The 13,354-nt window shown below is 39.2% G+C and overlaps 1 protein-coding gene across 1 annotated transcript in view; it reads right to left on the bottom strand.

The window, feature by feature from the left end:
* Positions 1-13,354, bottom strand: part of LOC130913080 (GDNF family receptor alpha-2-like) — a 180,389-nt gene that overhangs the window by 9,010 nt on the left and 158,025 nt on the right. The window lies entirely within an intron of this gene.

Here is a 13,354-nt window from a genome sequence, read left to right as displayed (position 1 = left end):
ATAGTACTATCATGTATCATGACGCTTTTACACCATGTAGAAGTATCATGATACATTATAATAGTACTTTATACAATACATGATAGGATCATGTAAAAACGAGATACCGGACTTTTTGGGGTGGGGGTGGGGGGGTGGGGGTCAGCTTTAGGCAATACAGTGGTACCTCTACATACAAGTTTAATGCGTTCTAGGACTTGGCTTGTAAGTCGAAATGGTTATATGTCGAGTGGGATTTTCCAATAAAAAAACATTATAATTCGATTAATTCGTTCCACAGCCCAAAAACCTATGCTAAATTTTTCATGAATAATGTAGGTACAATTCTGAATAGCAATTACACCTAGCAACACAAATGAATTATAAATACAAATCGGAATAATGATAAGATAATAAATTTAAATTTTGAAAAGCGTTTTCATTGTCACCTTAACTTATAGAGAGTGGCGAACAGAGGTGGGACGAGACGGCAGGTGCATGCGGATACTGTGAGCCGTGTTCTGTTTTCATTTAACAAATGCATTCAATAAGAAACATGTAGAAAAAATAAATTACGAAAAAATAAATAACAATAGCGTTTTTATTGTCACCTTAACTTGCTGGCAAACAGAGGTCTGAGGGAGGAGACAGTTGATCACTTTAAAAAACAACTTTTGTGGGTAGTAATTATTATTCATATAAATTGTATAAATTATACTAAAGGCATTTATGTGAGCAAGTGAACTGTATTAAATTGGTTACAATTTTCTCTCTTTACTTAATTTTGATCAGTAAAAAAATCAACTGGAACAAACAAGATAATATCTACCCAAAAACATTAGGTGTGAGTGCTCAAGGATGCGCATGCACCAACACCTTCTTTGAAACTGAAAGGAGTACCGTTTCATTTGGTGGACACTCCAACTTGGATGGCATCATAGAGTAGCAGCTGTGTTTGAACTTAGTGTTTCTTTTAAAATTGACAATGCGAAATTATTAACAAGCCTGGTATGCGGTGTGTCAAATTAAGAAGCCCCTATAGTAAAAGTTTTTACATTTTACTCCTGGCTTTCGACAGTCATTCCTGAAAGCTAGCTAACAACAATGAGTTGCCGGTAATAATGTGGCTTAATTTGAACAATTAACCTCATTTTTTTAAATTAACTTTTCAGTTACGGCGTGCAGTACTTTTCTGAGTGGGTCCTCACAGTCCCCTCTTCCTGGTCTGTTTTTTTTTTTTTCTTTTCTTTTTAAAGTCTGACATGGGAGGTGGGGTGAGTCCATGTAATACCTTGTACATTAGAAAAGCCATGTTAATATATATATATATTTGTTTTTAATTCTCAAGGCTCAATAAGTAGTACATTTTTAAAATGTTACAAACATGGAATGACATTGTTTTTTGTTAGCAAAGACCTTTAAACATTTTTTTTTTTTTTTAAATAGAGTGATTCTATGTTACTGCATGTATTGACACCTGCTAGTTGCCAACATTCATTCCTTCATTCATTCATTTTCCAAGCCGCTCATCCTCACTGGCGCCTCTCCCAGCTAACTATGGGCAGTAGGCAGGGTACACCCTGAATCGGTTGCCAGCCAATCACAGGGTACAAGGAGACGAACAATCAATCATGCACACACTCACACCTATGGACAATTTAGAGTGTTCAATCAGCCTACAATGCATGTTTTTGGGATGTGGAAGTAAACCAGAGTACCCGGAGAAAACCCACACAGGCAAGGGGAGAACATGCAAACTCCACACAGGTAGGCCAGAGCCCGGGATTGAACCCTTGATCTCAGAACTGTGAGGCGGATGTGCTAACCACTCGACCACCATGCTGTCCATTTGCCAGCATTTATGCAATATTTAATGTGTGATAGAAACATTCTAGAAGCCCCAAGTGTTATGAAAGATAGTATTTGTTTAAAATTGTTCAGGTTGATTATCACTGTATTACATATTATTTTAATATGGCTTTTAAAATACAGTGTGTAATCAAGTGTCACTCCACAGATACTTGAATTCAGAGACAATTTGTAGTTCCTGTCCTCCCAAAAATACATCTGAACATTTGATGTCCAAAGGTTTCTTTGTGAACACCATACAAACAGTTTTAGTTGAGTTTTGTAGAAGGCAAGATTTGTGGAGCCATTCATTTATAGGAACATTTATAGAATAATTGACTGCCACATCCCCTAGCCCAACGGTGTTCTGTGGGGCACATATACATGATGCACAACAGTTTGATTGAATGCGTTGCATGTCATGGAAAGGAGAACGATGGGAGGAGCCTTTAAATAGATATTTATTGACTAATTTGAGCAAAACGACTGGAAGTACCCCGTCTGCCATTGCTGAGGTGGGCTGCCCGCAGCAGCTAACGGCTGCCGTTACTGTTTATATTGACTGACGTTGGGCTGCTCCTGAGGTGTGTAAACACCCAGTAATGGCGGCAACCACCAGGGACCACCACAACTTATTGAGATTAGTCAATATGTAATAAGAATCAACTCATCACCAAGTTATCCTATAGCCTGAAAATGATCCTGATGATTTGATTCAGTTGTGTTGGAGAAGTGAGAGATGGAAAACTGACTGGACAGCATGGGGGATGGCGTGGCTCAGTGGTAGAGTAGTTGTCCCCCCAACCCAGAGGTTGTGGGTTCGATTCTCTGCCCTGATGAACTTGCCTAAGTATCCTTGAGCAAGATACTGAACCCCACATTGCTCCTGGTGCTGCGTCACCAGTGGGTAGATGCTAATGTAGTATAAAGCGCTTTGAGCACCTTGATAGGTGGAAAAGCGCTATACAAGTATAACACCATTTACCATAGGTGCCCTCAAGAACGAATTGGTGACCCCTGCTGTAGGGAGTCTTTTCTGCTAATAATGTATTTCATTTACATTTATTTCTTACATTTGCACACTAATTTCATGAAATTATTTTGCACTGTAGTTTAACATGTTACAACATAACACTCCTGTGGGGTTCAAACATCCATGTTACAGCATTTTTGTCTTATTTGTATCTCAAACTGAAAGATGATTGATGTATTTATGTTGTTCACTGGTCAGTTAAAACTGTTCTTAAACTCATGCTGTTTGCATATTACTTATTTTGGACTGATGCCCTCGTGTTAATACTGTATTTGGATTCATACTATGAGGGAAAAGTGCATGCAATTTATACTGGGCAAACAATTTGTTAAATGTCATACTTAATGAGCAATTTGTCAATAAAAACAGTTGACAATCAAATGTTTCTCTTTTGTGTGCAAGGGCTTAAAGGTAAAAAAACATATTTACAATAGCAACAATTAAGTTGATATTTAAATTAATATTTATTAAAGAGCATTTAGTAAAATATACAATACAAATACACTACTACTCAATTTTAATAGGTATTAAGTGATATAATCTGTTTCAAAAGGTTAGGCAAACCTTGCCCAAATTATTTGAGTATATTATTGTTGACACATTTAGTTAATGTTTACTCAGTAAAATTGGCTAAACTTTACACAATCAAACTGAATGTAAATTGTTACCTCAATTTTATTAGGTAAATTGTATAGGTTGTTTTTATAGTGTAGGTAGGTAAGGCGGGGGGCCGGGTGAACGGACCAGTGAGCCGTATTGTCGAGCCAGTTCACTCACACGCACACCATGCTCATATTTTTCCGTCATTTTCTTCTAAATTTCAATGGTGAGTGTCACCCTTTTTCCTTTTCACCACTTGCACTGACCTTCTTTTGACCTATGTTGATTTCTCAAGAAAATCCAACGTGTGTCCGTCCGTTGTGACGCTGTCATAAATCGTCGTATTTCGAGCATGTCTTCATATATCGAAACAAATGACGGGTCACGTTTTACGTCGAATGTCGAAAGGATCGACTGTCGAGGTACCATTGTATAGTTTTATCTTTAAAAGAAAATGAAACAAATACCAATAAAAATAAATAAAATCATGATACATAATATTATTTATCAAGTAAAAATGTCATAACTATCAGGTACTGTAAAAATGTGATAGTGAACAATTTTTTTTGGTGGCAGTAATACACTTCCGTAGTAATATACTGTATATCATTAAATCCAAAAGAGAGAAAAAAACAGCATATATAGTCCCTTAAAAAAAAAAAGAAAAAAAAAAAGCAAACACCTTCATCGAGAACTACAGACATTTTATTTAAATGTAAATACTGTTTTAGCATGAAACATGAAGTCAATGTACATGATTTACCTTTGTGGGCCACACATGATCTGAAGTGAGTGTTTGTAAGTTTTGTGGTGAGTTGCCAACCTGTGACTTAGCAGCTCGAACTTGCATAGTGTCTGTTCATGATAATTAAAATTCAATTGAGCATTGTGGATTAAAGTAGCAAATAAAAAGTCTCCACAACCTTGTTCAAATGTCAAGGTTTTGTGATATAAAAAATGGAGACACAGATAAATTATTAAGACACTTTTTCAAAGCAAGCCTCCAGCTGGAGAAAGTTATTTTGCGTCAAATACCTTTTGGAATGAGGGCCAAAAAGTGCAATATTTTCAACCCAACACCCACAGAGTCCCCAATAGCATGTGACTGTGCACCAGATCCGGCGTCAGCTTGCCAGATCTGCATAGGAATCATGCCCGCTGAACGCCTCAGTGCACCAGATGCGGTGGGGATCATCAATCTGACTGTCCAAACCCAATAGCAGGTGACTGTGCGCCAGATCCGGCGTCAGCTCGCCAGGTTCACATAGCAATCACATCTGCTGAACGCCTCAGTTGCGCCAGGATCATCAATCTGACAGTCCAAATGATAGGTTACGTAATGGTCTGGGCAGACCGTGCAGACCGGACACGCTAAAAACCTGAAATTTAACGTTCGGCGTGTGACGTCACAACAAAGGCGCTGCGATACGGAGAAGCTACGGCGTAGACCCGACCCTACTCCATCATGGAGCATTCAAAGTTCTGCGTCAAAGGAACGCGTTGCTCTTTAATTCACCGCCATGCCACAAGAGGGGTGTGGCTCTTTGTATGATTTTGGGGGACTCTTGTTGAATTCCTTTAGTTTGCCACCGGTCATTGACAGCAATGGCAACTAAGATGAAACGTGTGTATTTGCAGCTGCAGCTAATCAATATTGAACAAACAAATGTTGTTAATACCAATTCTGAAGCGTAAGCGAAACAGAAAACGTTTGCAAATGTTTGAAAACGGCGGTGTTGTTGTCCTGAACCAGAAATGTTCTGAGCGGACCAATCACAGCCCTTTGATGTTCCCGTTACGCACATTCAGGATTTTTTGGAAGTGCACGTCAAGCATGTAGGGTCGTAATCGGGTCTGCGGTAAAGGTGTAGGTCCACCATCACCGCAGAAGCATAAATCAGTCTTAACTCATTTGCTCCCAAAAACTTATAAATACGTTCTATTTTTAATTGTTTCAGTGTCCCAAAAAAGTATTTATACGCCTTTTACGTTTTTTTTTCGCAAGAGACATCCCTAGGTTCTGATGCAACTTCGCTCCAAAGCACAATGCTGAAAATCCATTTTAAAGCAATACAACTGGCAAATGGAGGGCAGTAGCGCATTTGGTAAGACCCGCAACCCGATTCAATGGAACGAATGGCCGGGCCGGGCCGCATGGCGGAAGGGGACCGAATGAACGTCCGGGAGGATGTACGGGACGCCAGGCGACAAACGACCAACTGCGATGACCAGGAGAATGTTCAGGATGCCAGGCGGTGGACGACCGAACAGAACAAGTGGGAGGACGCCCGGGATGCCAGGCGCTGGATGACCGAGCGTCAGGACTGAAATGGAGCCATTCCATTTTTTTTTTAATATTAAAGAACAAATTAAATCAAACAAAACCATAATTTTGCTGGTAGTTCATGATTTCCTTTTCTCATAAAAACGCGTGATGAGAGGGCATAAAACACATGATTGCTTATAACGTCTACCCCTGAGAGTTGCAAAGCTCACAGGACCGAGTTTTTCCGCCCACACGTTTACTCACTGAGCCCGGGATAAAGCACACAGTCAGAAGTGGAAGTGACGTGTGGAATAATTACGCATCTAAATGAGCTGTAAGGACTCTGTATGACTGACCTGAGTGGGCTTAGTCACACACGCTTTGTGTAGTCGACCGCACCTTGCATCATCGGTTATCAATTCTCTCCATATGTACACACAATGCATTTAAACGTGCATCAATCCATTCGTCAGTCAATTCTTCCAGCCGTGACTGCACGCGCACAATCATTCATGTATTGATTTATACCCGTAGCTATCCTTTGGCTCATGCAGTGCTGTGCAAGTATTAAGCTACCGGTGGTGGTTTGTCTATTTTTTTCCTTTTTAAATTTGTCAAATAAGACAGTTTGCTCGACTTAATACCTGTAACTGAGACCGATATTTGACAATAACAAAGCATTGTGAAAATTTAAATAGTTAAATAATGACTCATTGGTACCATTAATGGCAATAGATTTCCAGTCAAAATGGTCTGGATGTCTGTCACCGTAAATGATTATACTTGATATGAATTTTTACTAACTACCACAACACATATTCTGTGAAGACTACATTTACCTGGTCCGACAGTGACTTAAGTTTTGACTCGGCTCAGGCATTGTTTTAATATGTCAAAATGATAAGTTATCTAAGCCACAAAAATGAGACCAACACAATGATTCAGATCTTCCAAATTGCTTTTCATTCGTCAAATGCCACTTAAATAAAAAGAGTGCTTTATTTTGAGGAGAAAATTACATGTGCTACATATTTGTTGTTGTTTTTTTGGGGGGGGATGGGGCAGATTGCTTCCAGAAGTGCTCGTATTGTTTTTTTTTTTTTTTTCCCTTAAGTGAAATAGACTCTCAACTACATAAATAAAAGAAATCTGTTTTTCTGTTAACATTGGTTGAGCATATCAATATGAACAATTACACTTAATGCACTCATGTAGGCCTATGTCTTTTTTTTTTCTTTCTTTTTTTTCTAAAAAGTCCTAAAAGCAATTATGGGTGACCGGGCCACTTAAAAAACAAAACATTTATTAATCTAGTAAGTGGATTTCAAATCTTTTCACAATTAAAAAAAACAAAACAAAACATTTATTAATCTAGTAAGTGGATTTCAAATCTTTTCACATTTAAAAACAAACAAAAAAAAAACCATTTAAATGTTTTTTTTTTTTACCCTCATCTGATAGTGTTCATACAATGGCCTTACGATAGCGTGCGTGCAAAAAAATATGCATTGCATTTTGTATTTTTTAGTGGACAATTACAGTATATGCAATTTTCTTTTTATGTTTATCTTAGTGCAGACATGTCCAAAATCCAGCCCGGGGGCCAAATGCGGCCCGTGGTCAAATTTCATCCGGACCTCAGCCTCTGTCATAAAATCAATAAAGTCTGGCCCGCACACAGACTTAATAAATTGGTCAGCAGTACTGCTACCAGCATATGAGGTAGCTTACACACTAAATGCTGCTCCTCATTTACCCACTAAAAAGCAACATTACTCTAAGCAACATTACCCCGTGTGACCTTTTACTACCAATTTTCTAAAATGGAGACAATAAACAAAAGAAAAGAAAGTTGACCTTGACGGCCGACGCTTCAAGGATAGGTGGAAATGGACTATTTCTTCACTAAAATACGCAACAACTGTGTCTGCCTCATTTGCAAAGAGACAGTCGCTGTTTTTAAAGAGTTCAATATATGGCGATTTTACCAAACAAGACACATGTACGACAAGATTACAGGGAAGATACATAGCGAGAAATTGAAGCAACTTGAAGCTAGTTTAATGTTACAGCAGCAGTGTTTCCTAAGAGCCCGAGTGTCGAAGGTTTAGCCACAAAGGCTAGTTGCGAGATTGTTGAAATTATTAATTAAAAAAAAAATAATAAAGCAAATGTGACACACATAATGGCTGCTAAAATTTGCTTAAATATATTGTTCAACATAAAGGATGTCAGCTAAGGTCGGCCCCCCACATGTTTACCACACCAAATCTGGCCCCCTTTGCAAAAAGTTTGGACACCCCTGTCTTAGTGTGATCTGCCCCCCCCCCCCAAAAAAAAAGACAGATCAAACAGTGCTAGTGTGAAAGGTCCCTAAAATTATTTTTATATTGTTGTTTAATTGGTAGTTTTTATATAATGGCCATAATACATTACCATTAAGATGGCGTATTTGCAAAAAATGAAATGTATTGTGCATTTTAGTGTACAATATGTGTAGTTTTCCTTTTTTTCCCTCGATTTTTTTCATGATTTATTTTCATCTTTGGTTTTAAAGTTGTTGTTTTTATACAGTGCAACGTCCATTGTATATTATCATTAGGCTAGCAAATACAAAAACAATTAAAGGTATTTTCGTGCACAATATGTGCAATTTAGTTAGGAGCTAGGCAATCTGGCCAGACCGAAAGGAACACAATTTTTTTCCTCCATATTGTCCATTTTCGAATGTTCTCCCTTTTTTTTAGTTTGTTTTTATTTTGTTTGTTTTTAACTTGTAGTTTTTATACAATCGCCTTTGCTTATTAGCATTCAGCAAAAAATAGAATGCATTTTTTATTTTAGTCCACAATGACTAATTTTCTTTGCGTGTTTAGTTTTAAGTACACAGCGTTCAGACCAGATGCGTTTGTCGTGTGACATTGCATAACTCGCCCTATCTCCGTTGCCAAATGCTGTTTTGTGTTCACATCGACCTTTACGTCACCAAAAGTTGGAAGTCCCCGTACCCTGAACAACTCTTGGTTCATGTACCGTCAACGTAAGTGAAATAATGACTTTAATCACAGAGTTTACTACTTTTTCTCTTAATATTACTTATATCTCCTAATATTACGCCAAAATCACTTTTGTGTTAATAAAAACCTTGCGTTGGTTTGAGTTTCAGCCTGTTACACCAAACAACTTCTTGTTCATGTCAAGTTAAAATCAGCAACAAAACGACTTACTTCTCGTAATATAACGACAATCTAATAATTTGCCTACTTTTTTCTTATAATAATATTTCAGTCTCCTAATATTACGGCAAAAGCAGATTTGCGTTGATGAAAACCTTATGTTGGTAAAAGTGTCAGACCATGGAACAAAACAACTTCTTGTTCACGTAACGTTAAAATGAGCAAGAAAACGACTTTAACCTCATAACATTATAATTTTAATCCTTTAATTATAAAATGTATAATTTCATTCTTGTAGTATGGCGACTTTGATCTCCTAATACTTTGGATGTTGAGGAATTTTCCGGGCCGGCTCTTGCAACTGAAGACACGTGAAAGAGAAAGCGCATTTGATTGGCTACTTCCTCATTGTCATTGAAATATGCGGTGCAAAACTGGACCGTGTGACACTGCGGGGCGCGGCCCATCTGGTCGAAATGGCGCCTGTCGCCTATTGCTTGACTGTGTTTCGGACTGCAACGTGCAATTACATTGACTTTGAATGGGAATCCATCATGCAACAAGGAAAGAATACATCCGGTCAGCACGCAGCTTTACAGTTATCTCACCTGGAGTGAAATAAATCACCTGAAAATGATCAATATTAATCTTTTTGAAGGACTTCTCAAAATCTGTCGAACTTGTCAGTTTGCATCTGCACATGCATGTACTCAATTAATCTAAAAATGTTTGCGATCCTAAAATCGCCAGGCCCTAATCAATGACTATACGCTGGTACGGATTTAATTCCTTCCAGGACCAGGTTTGCAAGTCAAATTGGTCTTATGTCGAGCTGGATTTTCCCATAAGAATACATTATAATTTGATTAATTCATTCCACAGCCCAAAAACCTACGCTAAATCCTTAATAAATACTGCAGGTACAATTACTAATAGCAATTGCACATAGCAAAACAGATAAGTTATTAATACAAATTGGAATAATATTATAATAATATAACGCATCTGGTTTTAATGTGGTAGTTGTGTTTTGCAAGCTGTTCCTGAACACACCGTGTGACTGACGAAAGTGACAGAGGTGTGGAAGAGTGGAAAGTTTTAACTTTCTCTTTTCATGTTCTGTTGTTGTTTGGCGGGGGTGGGGGGGACCAGTGAGCTGCGTTGTCTGGACAATTCATTCACACGGACACGACGCTCATAATTTTCAATTATTTCCCCTCTAAATTTCAATGTTAAGCATCAGCTTTTTCCTTTTTTCACCACCTGCACTAAGCTTCTTAGGACCCATGTTGATTTCTCTCACAAGATAATCCGCCGGGCGTACGTCTCACGGGAAAACAATGAAATTGCGATGCTGTCATAAATCGTCATACTTCGGGAATGTCGTCGTATGTCCAGATGAATGACGAGCAGGGGCGGACTGGTAATCTGTGGCTTCTGGAGGATCACAGAACGGCCGGTACCCTGGACGGCCGGCGGCCGTCATTCATTATACATCATTGTTTTTATCCCCACTATCCTCTGATTAGCTACAGTTCGCATCCAATCCGACAGGTAGCAGCAATGCGCCTTGCTGTTCACTGCCAATCTGATAGAAGAACTAAGAAAGCACAGAGTAGCCTTCATTGGTTCCTTGTGGAAGCAAAATAACTAAGAGCGTTAATGCACATTATGGATGGTGGTGGGGAAAAAAAAGAAAAGAGATGGGTGGCGTGGAGAAGGTTAGGGAGAAAAAAATTAAAGAAAATGGAGAGCGAAGCATTAAAATGTCATAAGTTGACAAATATTTTCGCAAGCAGCAGTCTGGCTGCAACGGCCACGTCGGGTATCAACTGCCCAACCCCCAGCGACGGTGAGAGTGGGAGCGGCAGCCGCTCTGACGTGCAGACGGTGCAGGGAGAGAGAAAAGAAGAGGGAGGGGGTAATGATAAGTTGGTGGAAGTTCCCCAGACAAGCGCAGAGCAAGTAAGTGATGAAGAGGGTTACTTGCTCGGTATACTGGCAATTGTTATCCACCAGGTAGCTACATTTTAAATGAAATAAATGACAGTTACAGGGTTAGTGCCAGCTAGTCCATGTACCCGTTTGAAAAGCATGTCAAGTTACAGTATGCTAGTCCTACTATCCCTCTCCTAAGAAAAAAATATTTTAGCTGTAAAACAATGTATGCACACGCAGCAGCAATATTAATTCAGAAGAAATATAAAATATTAATAAAATTAATGGTTTTACTTTAAAGTTTAGGTAGCTAAATTGATATATTTTTTTTAATCATGTACATATCGTTTTATTTTCTGGTTAATCCTTTCCTATGAAGGTTATATATAAAGCATTTGTCTTGAAATGTTTATTGTATTTTCATTGACATTTATTATTTGTGTGGCAAGATTAATTATGGCATGAACAATGAAGTCATTTTATAGACAGTGGGGATAGGTGCTATTATAATTAATTGGATACATAAAATTTGTTTTAAAAAATAAATTCTTTAATGTGTTTATTCAGGTTGATCATAGAGCTAGGGCAGAAGATGAATCCAATTCCAGTTCAGCCTTGCAGTACTTTGAGCGCCCCAAGTCAGACAGTCACAGTCTAGACATATTTTTTACTTACCACCCTCAGAAGACAAAACACCTGACTGTACAAAGAGTATTCATACGCAAAGATGGCACAGATAGAAAATGGCTAACATACTGCGAAGAAAATCATAAACTATATTGTACATGTGTAATAATGCAATGTGTAGTTCTTCATAGCCGCATCATTTCTCTCTTTCTCTAAGTGCACGAAATTGATGCATTTTACAATAAAATTTAAGAAAAACAAATTCTCCCAGGCGGCATGGTGGCTGAGTGGATAGCACGTCTGCCTCACAGTTCTGAGATCAAGGGTTCAATCCCGGGCTTCTCCCCGTGCCTACGTGGGTTTCCTCCGGGAACTCCGGTTTCCTCCCACATCCCAAAAACATGCATGGTAGGCTGATTGCACACTCTAAATTGTCCGTAGGTATGAGTGTGTGCGTGAATGGTTGTATGTCTCCTTGTGCCCTGCGATTGGCTGGCAACCAGTTCAGGGTGTCCCCTGCCTACTGCCCGTAGTTAGCTGGGATAGGCTCCAGCACCTCCGCGACCCTCGTGAGGAAAAGCGGCATGGAAAATGAATGAATGAATGAAAATTCTCCCCGGGGGGCATGCCCCCGGACCCCCCTAGAGGGTCTGTGTTTCCCTTCGTACAGCGATTCTTGTGAGCTGGGCTGAGTCAAAGTCCAGGGCTGCTTTTTGGTCCCAGTCCGCCCCTGATGACGAGTCAATTTATACGCCGGATGTCAATAGGGTCGATGTGATCCTATATCGAGGTACCACTGTACATGGTTTTCATACCATTTTTATTTTAGTTATGAAATCAGGACTGTGGTAATGATATGTTTTGTTATGTACCGTATTGGTTCATTAGCATTTTGAAAACAACAAATCTAAGACTTTTGCTCTGTAACGGACCAAGCATCCATGCATGTCATGTAAGTATCCATTCAAGCATGCACGCATCCGTCCCCTAGGATGCCCTCCATGTTACGCGCTAGCTTGGACGTTTATTACCAAGCTCTGCCAACAATAGTCAAACAACCTTCTCCCAATTTATCTGTCATTGGAGTTTGACAAGTTTTAATTGCCGGGTGTGGAACGCGGGGCCGCCCAAAATGTCCCTGTAGCTCGCTCACTAATTATAGACTTCCTGCTTGAGTAATCACATGTCTTATTGTTTCCTAATTACCATTTTTACAATAAATTAAATGCCCCACTGCTGTTCAACAGCCATGGATCGGCACATCGATACTGTCATGTATACACAAATGTAAAAGAGAAACCAATTCTTCCCGTCCATACACGTTTTTCACCGATGGAGCTCATTATTTTTATTAGTCCTCATTACAACCATAGCTCAGGTTAAAATGCCTTCTCTGAGTGGCAGCTGAATACAATACCGCTTGACTCTAAAGTCTCAAAATAGATGATAATAATGGACATTCGTTGCGCGTGCAAATTTGCGATCCGAAACACTGCATACACATAATCAGAATTAACATCACAATCAGCAGCAGAATTATTGAACTCAAATTTAGCCAAGATTTGTAAGCAGGTCTCCTGCAAAGGTGAGAAGACATCATTAGTCTTTTCGTAGAAGGCTGCAAGGATGGGAAAAAAAGAGAAAAATGCAGCCCAGCCAAAACCACAGCGTGAAATATTTCTTCCCTCTACCAGAGAGACAGAGGAGGAGTTTTTGGCAGTACGCTTCTGTCATTTCTGTCACACTTTATTTGAACACGGGAACTGATGCGTCGTCCTATTAAAAGACAAACATTTGTGCATTTTTCCCGCACCAGACGTTGAACCCAGTTCCAGTCGACTTGACTGTGGTGTTCCGATGAGACGGTATTCAGCGGGAAAGGCCCTG

Source organism: Corythoichthys intestinalis, chromosome 3 (assembly GCF_030265065.1).
Source record: "Corythoichthys intestinalis isolate RoL2023-P3 chromosome 3, ASM3026506v1, whole genome shotgun sequence".
In the NCBI taxonomy this organism is placed as follows: domain Eukaryota; kingdom Metazoa; phylum Chordata; class Actinopteri; order Syngnathiformes; family Syngnathidae; genus Corythoichthys; species Corythoichthys intestinalis.
Note: the sequence above shows the minus strand (reverse complement) of the source record. Positions and strands in the feature narration are given on the sequence as shown.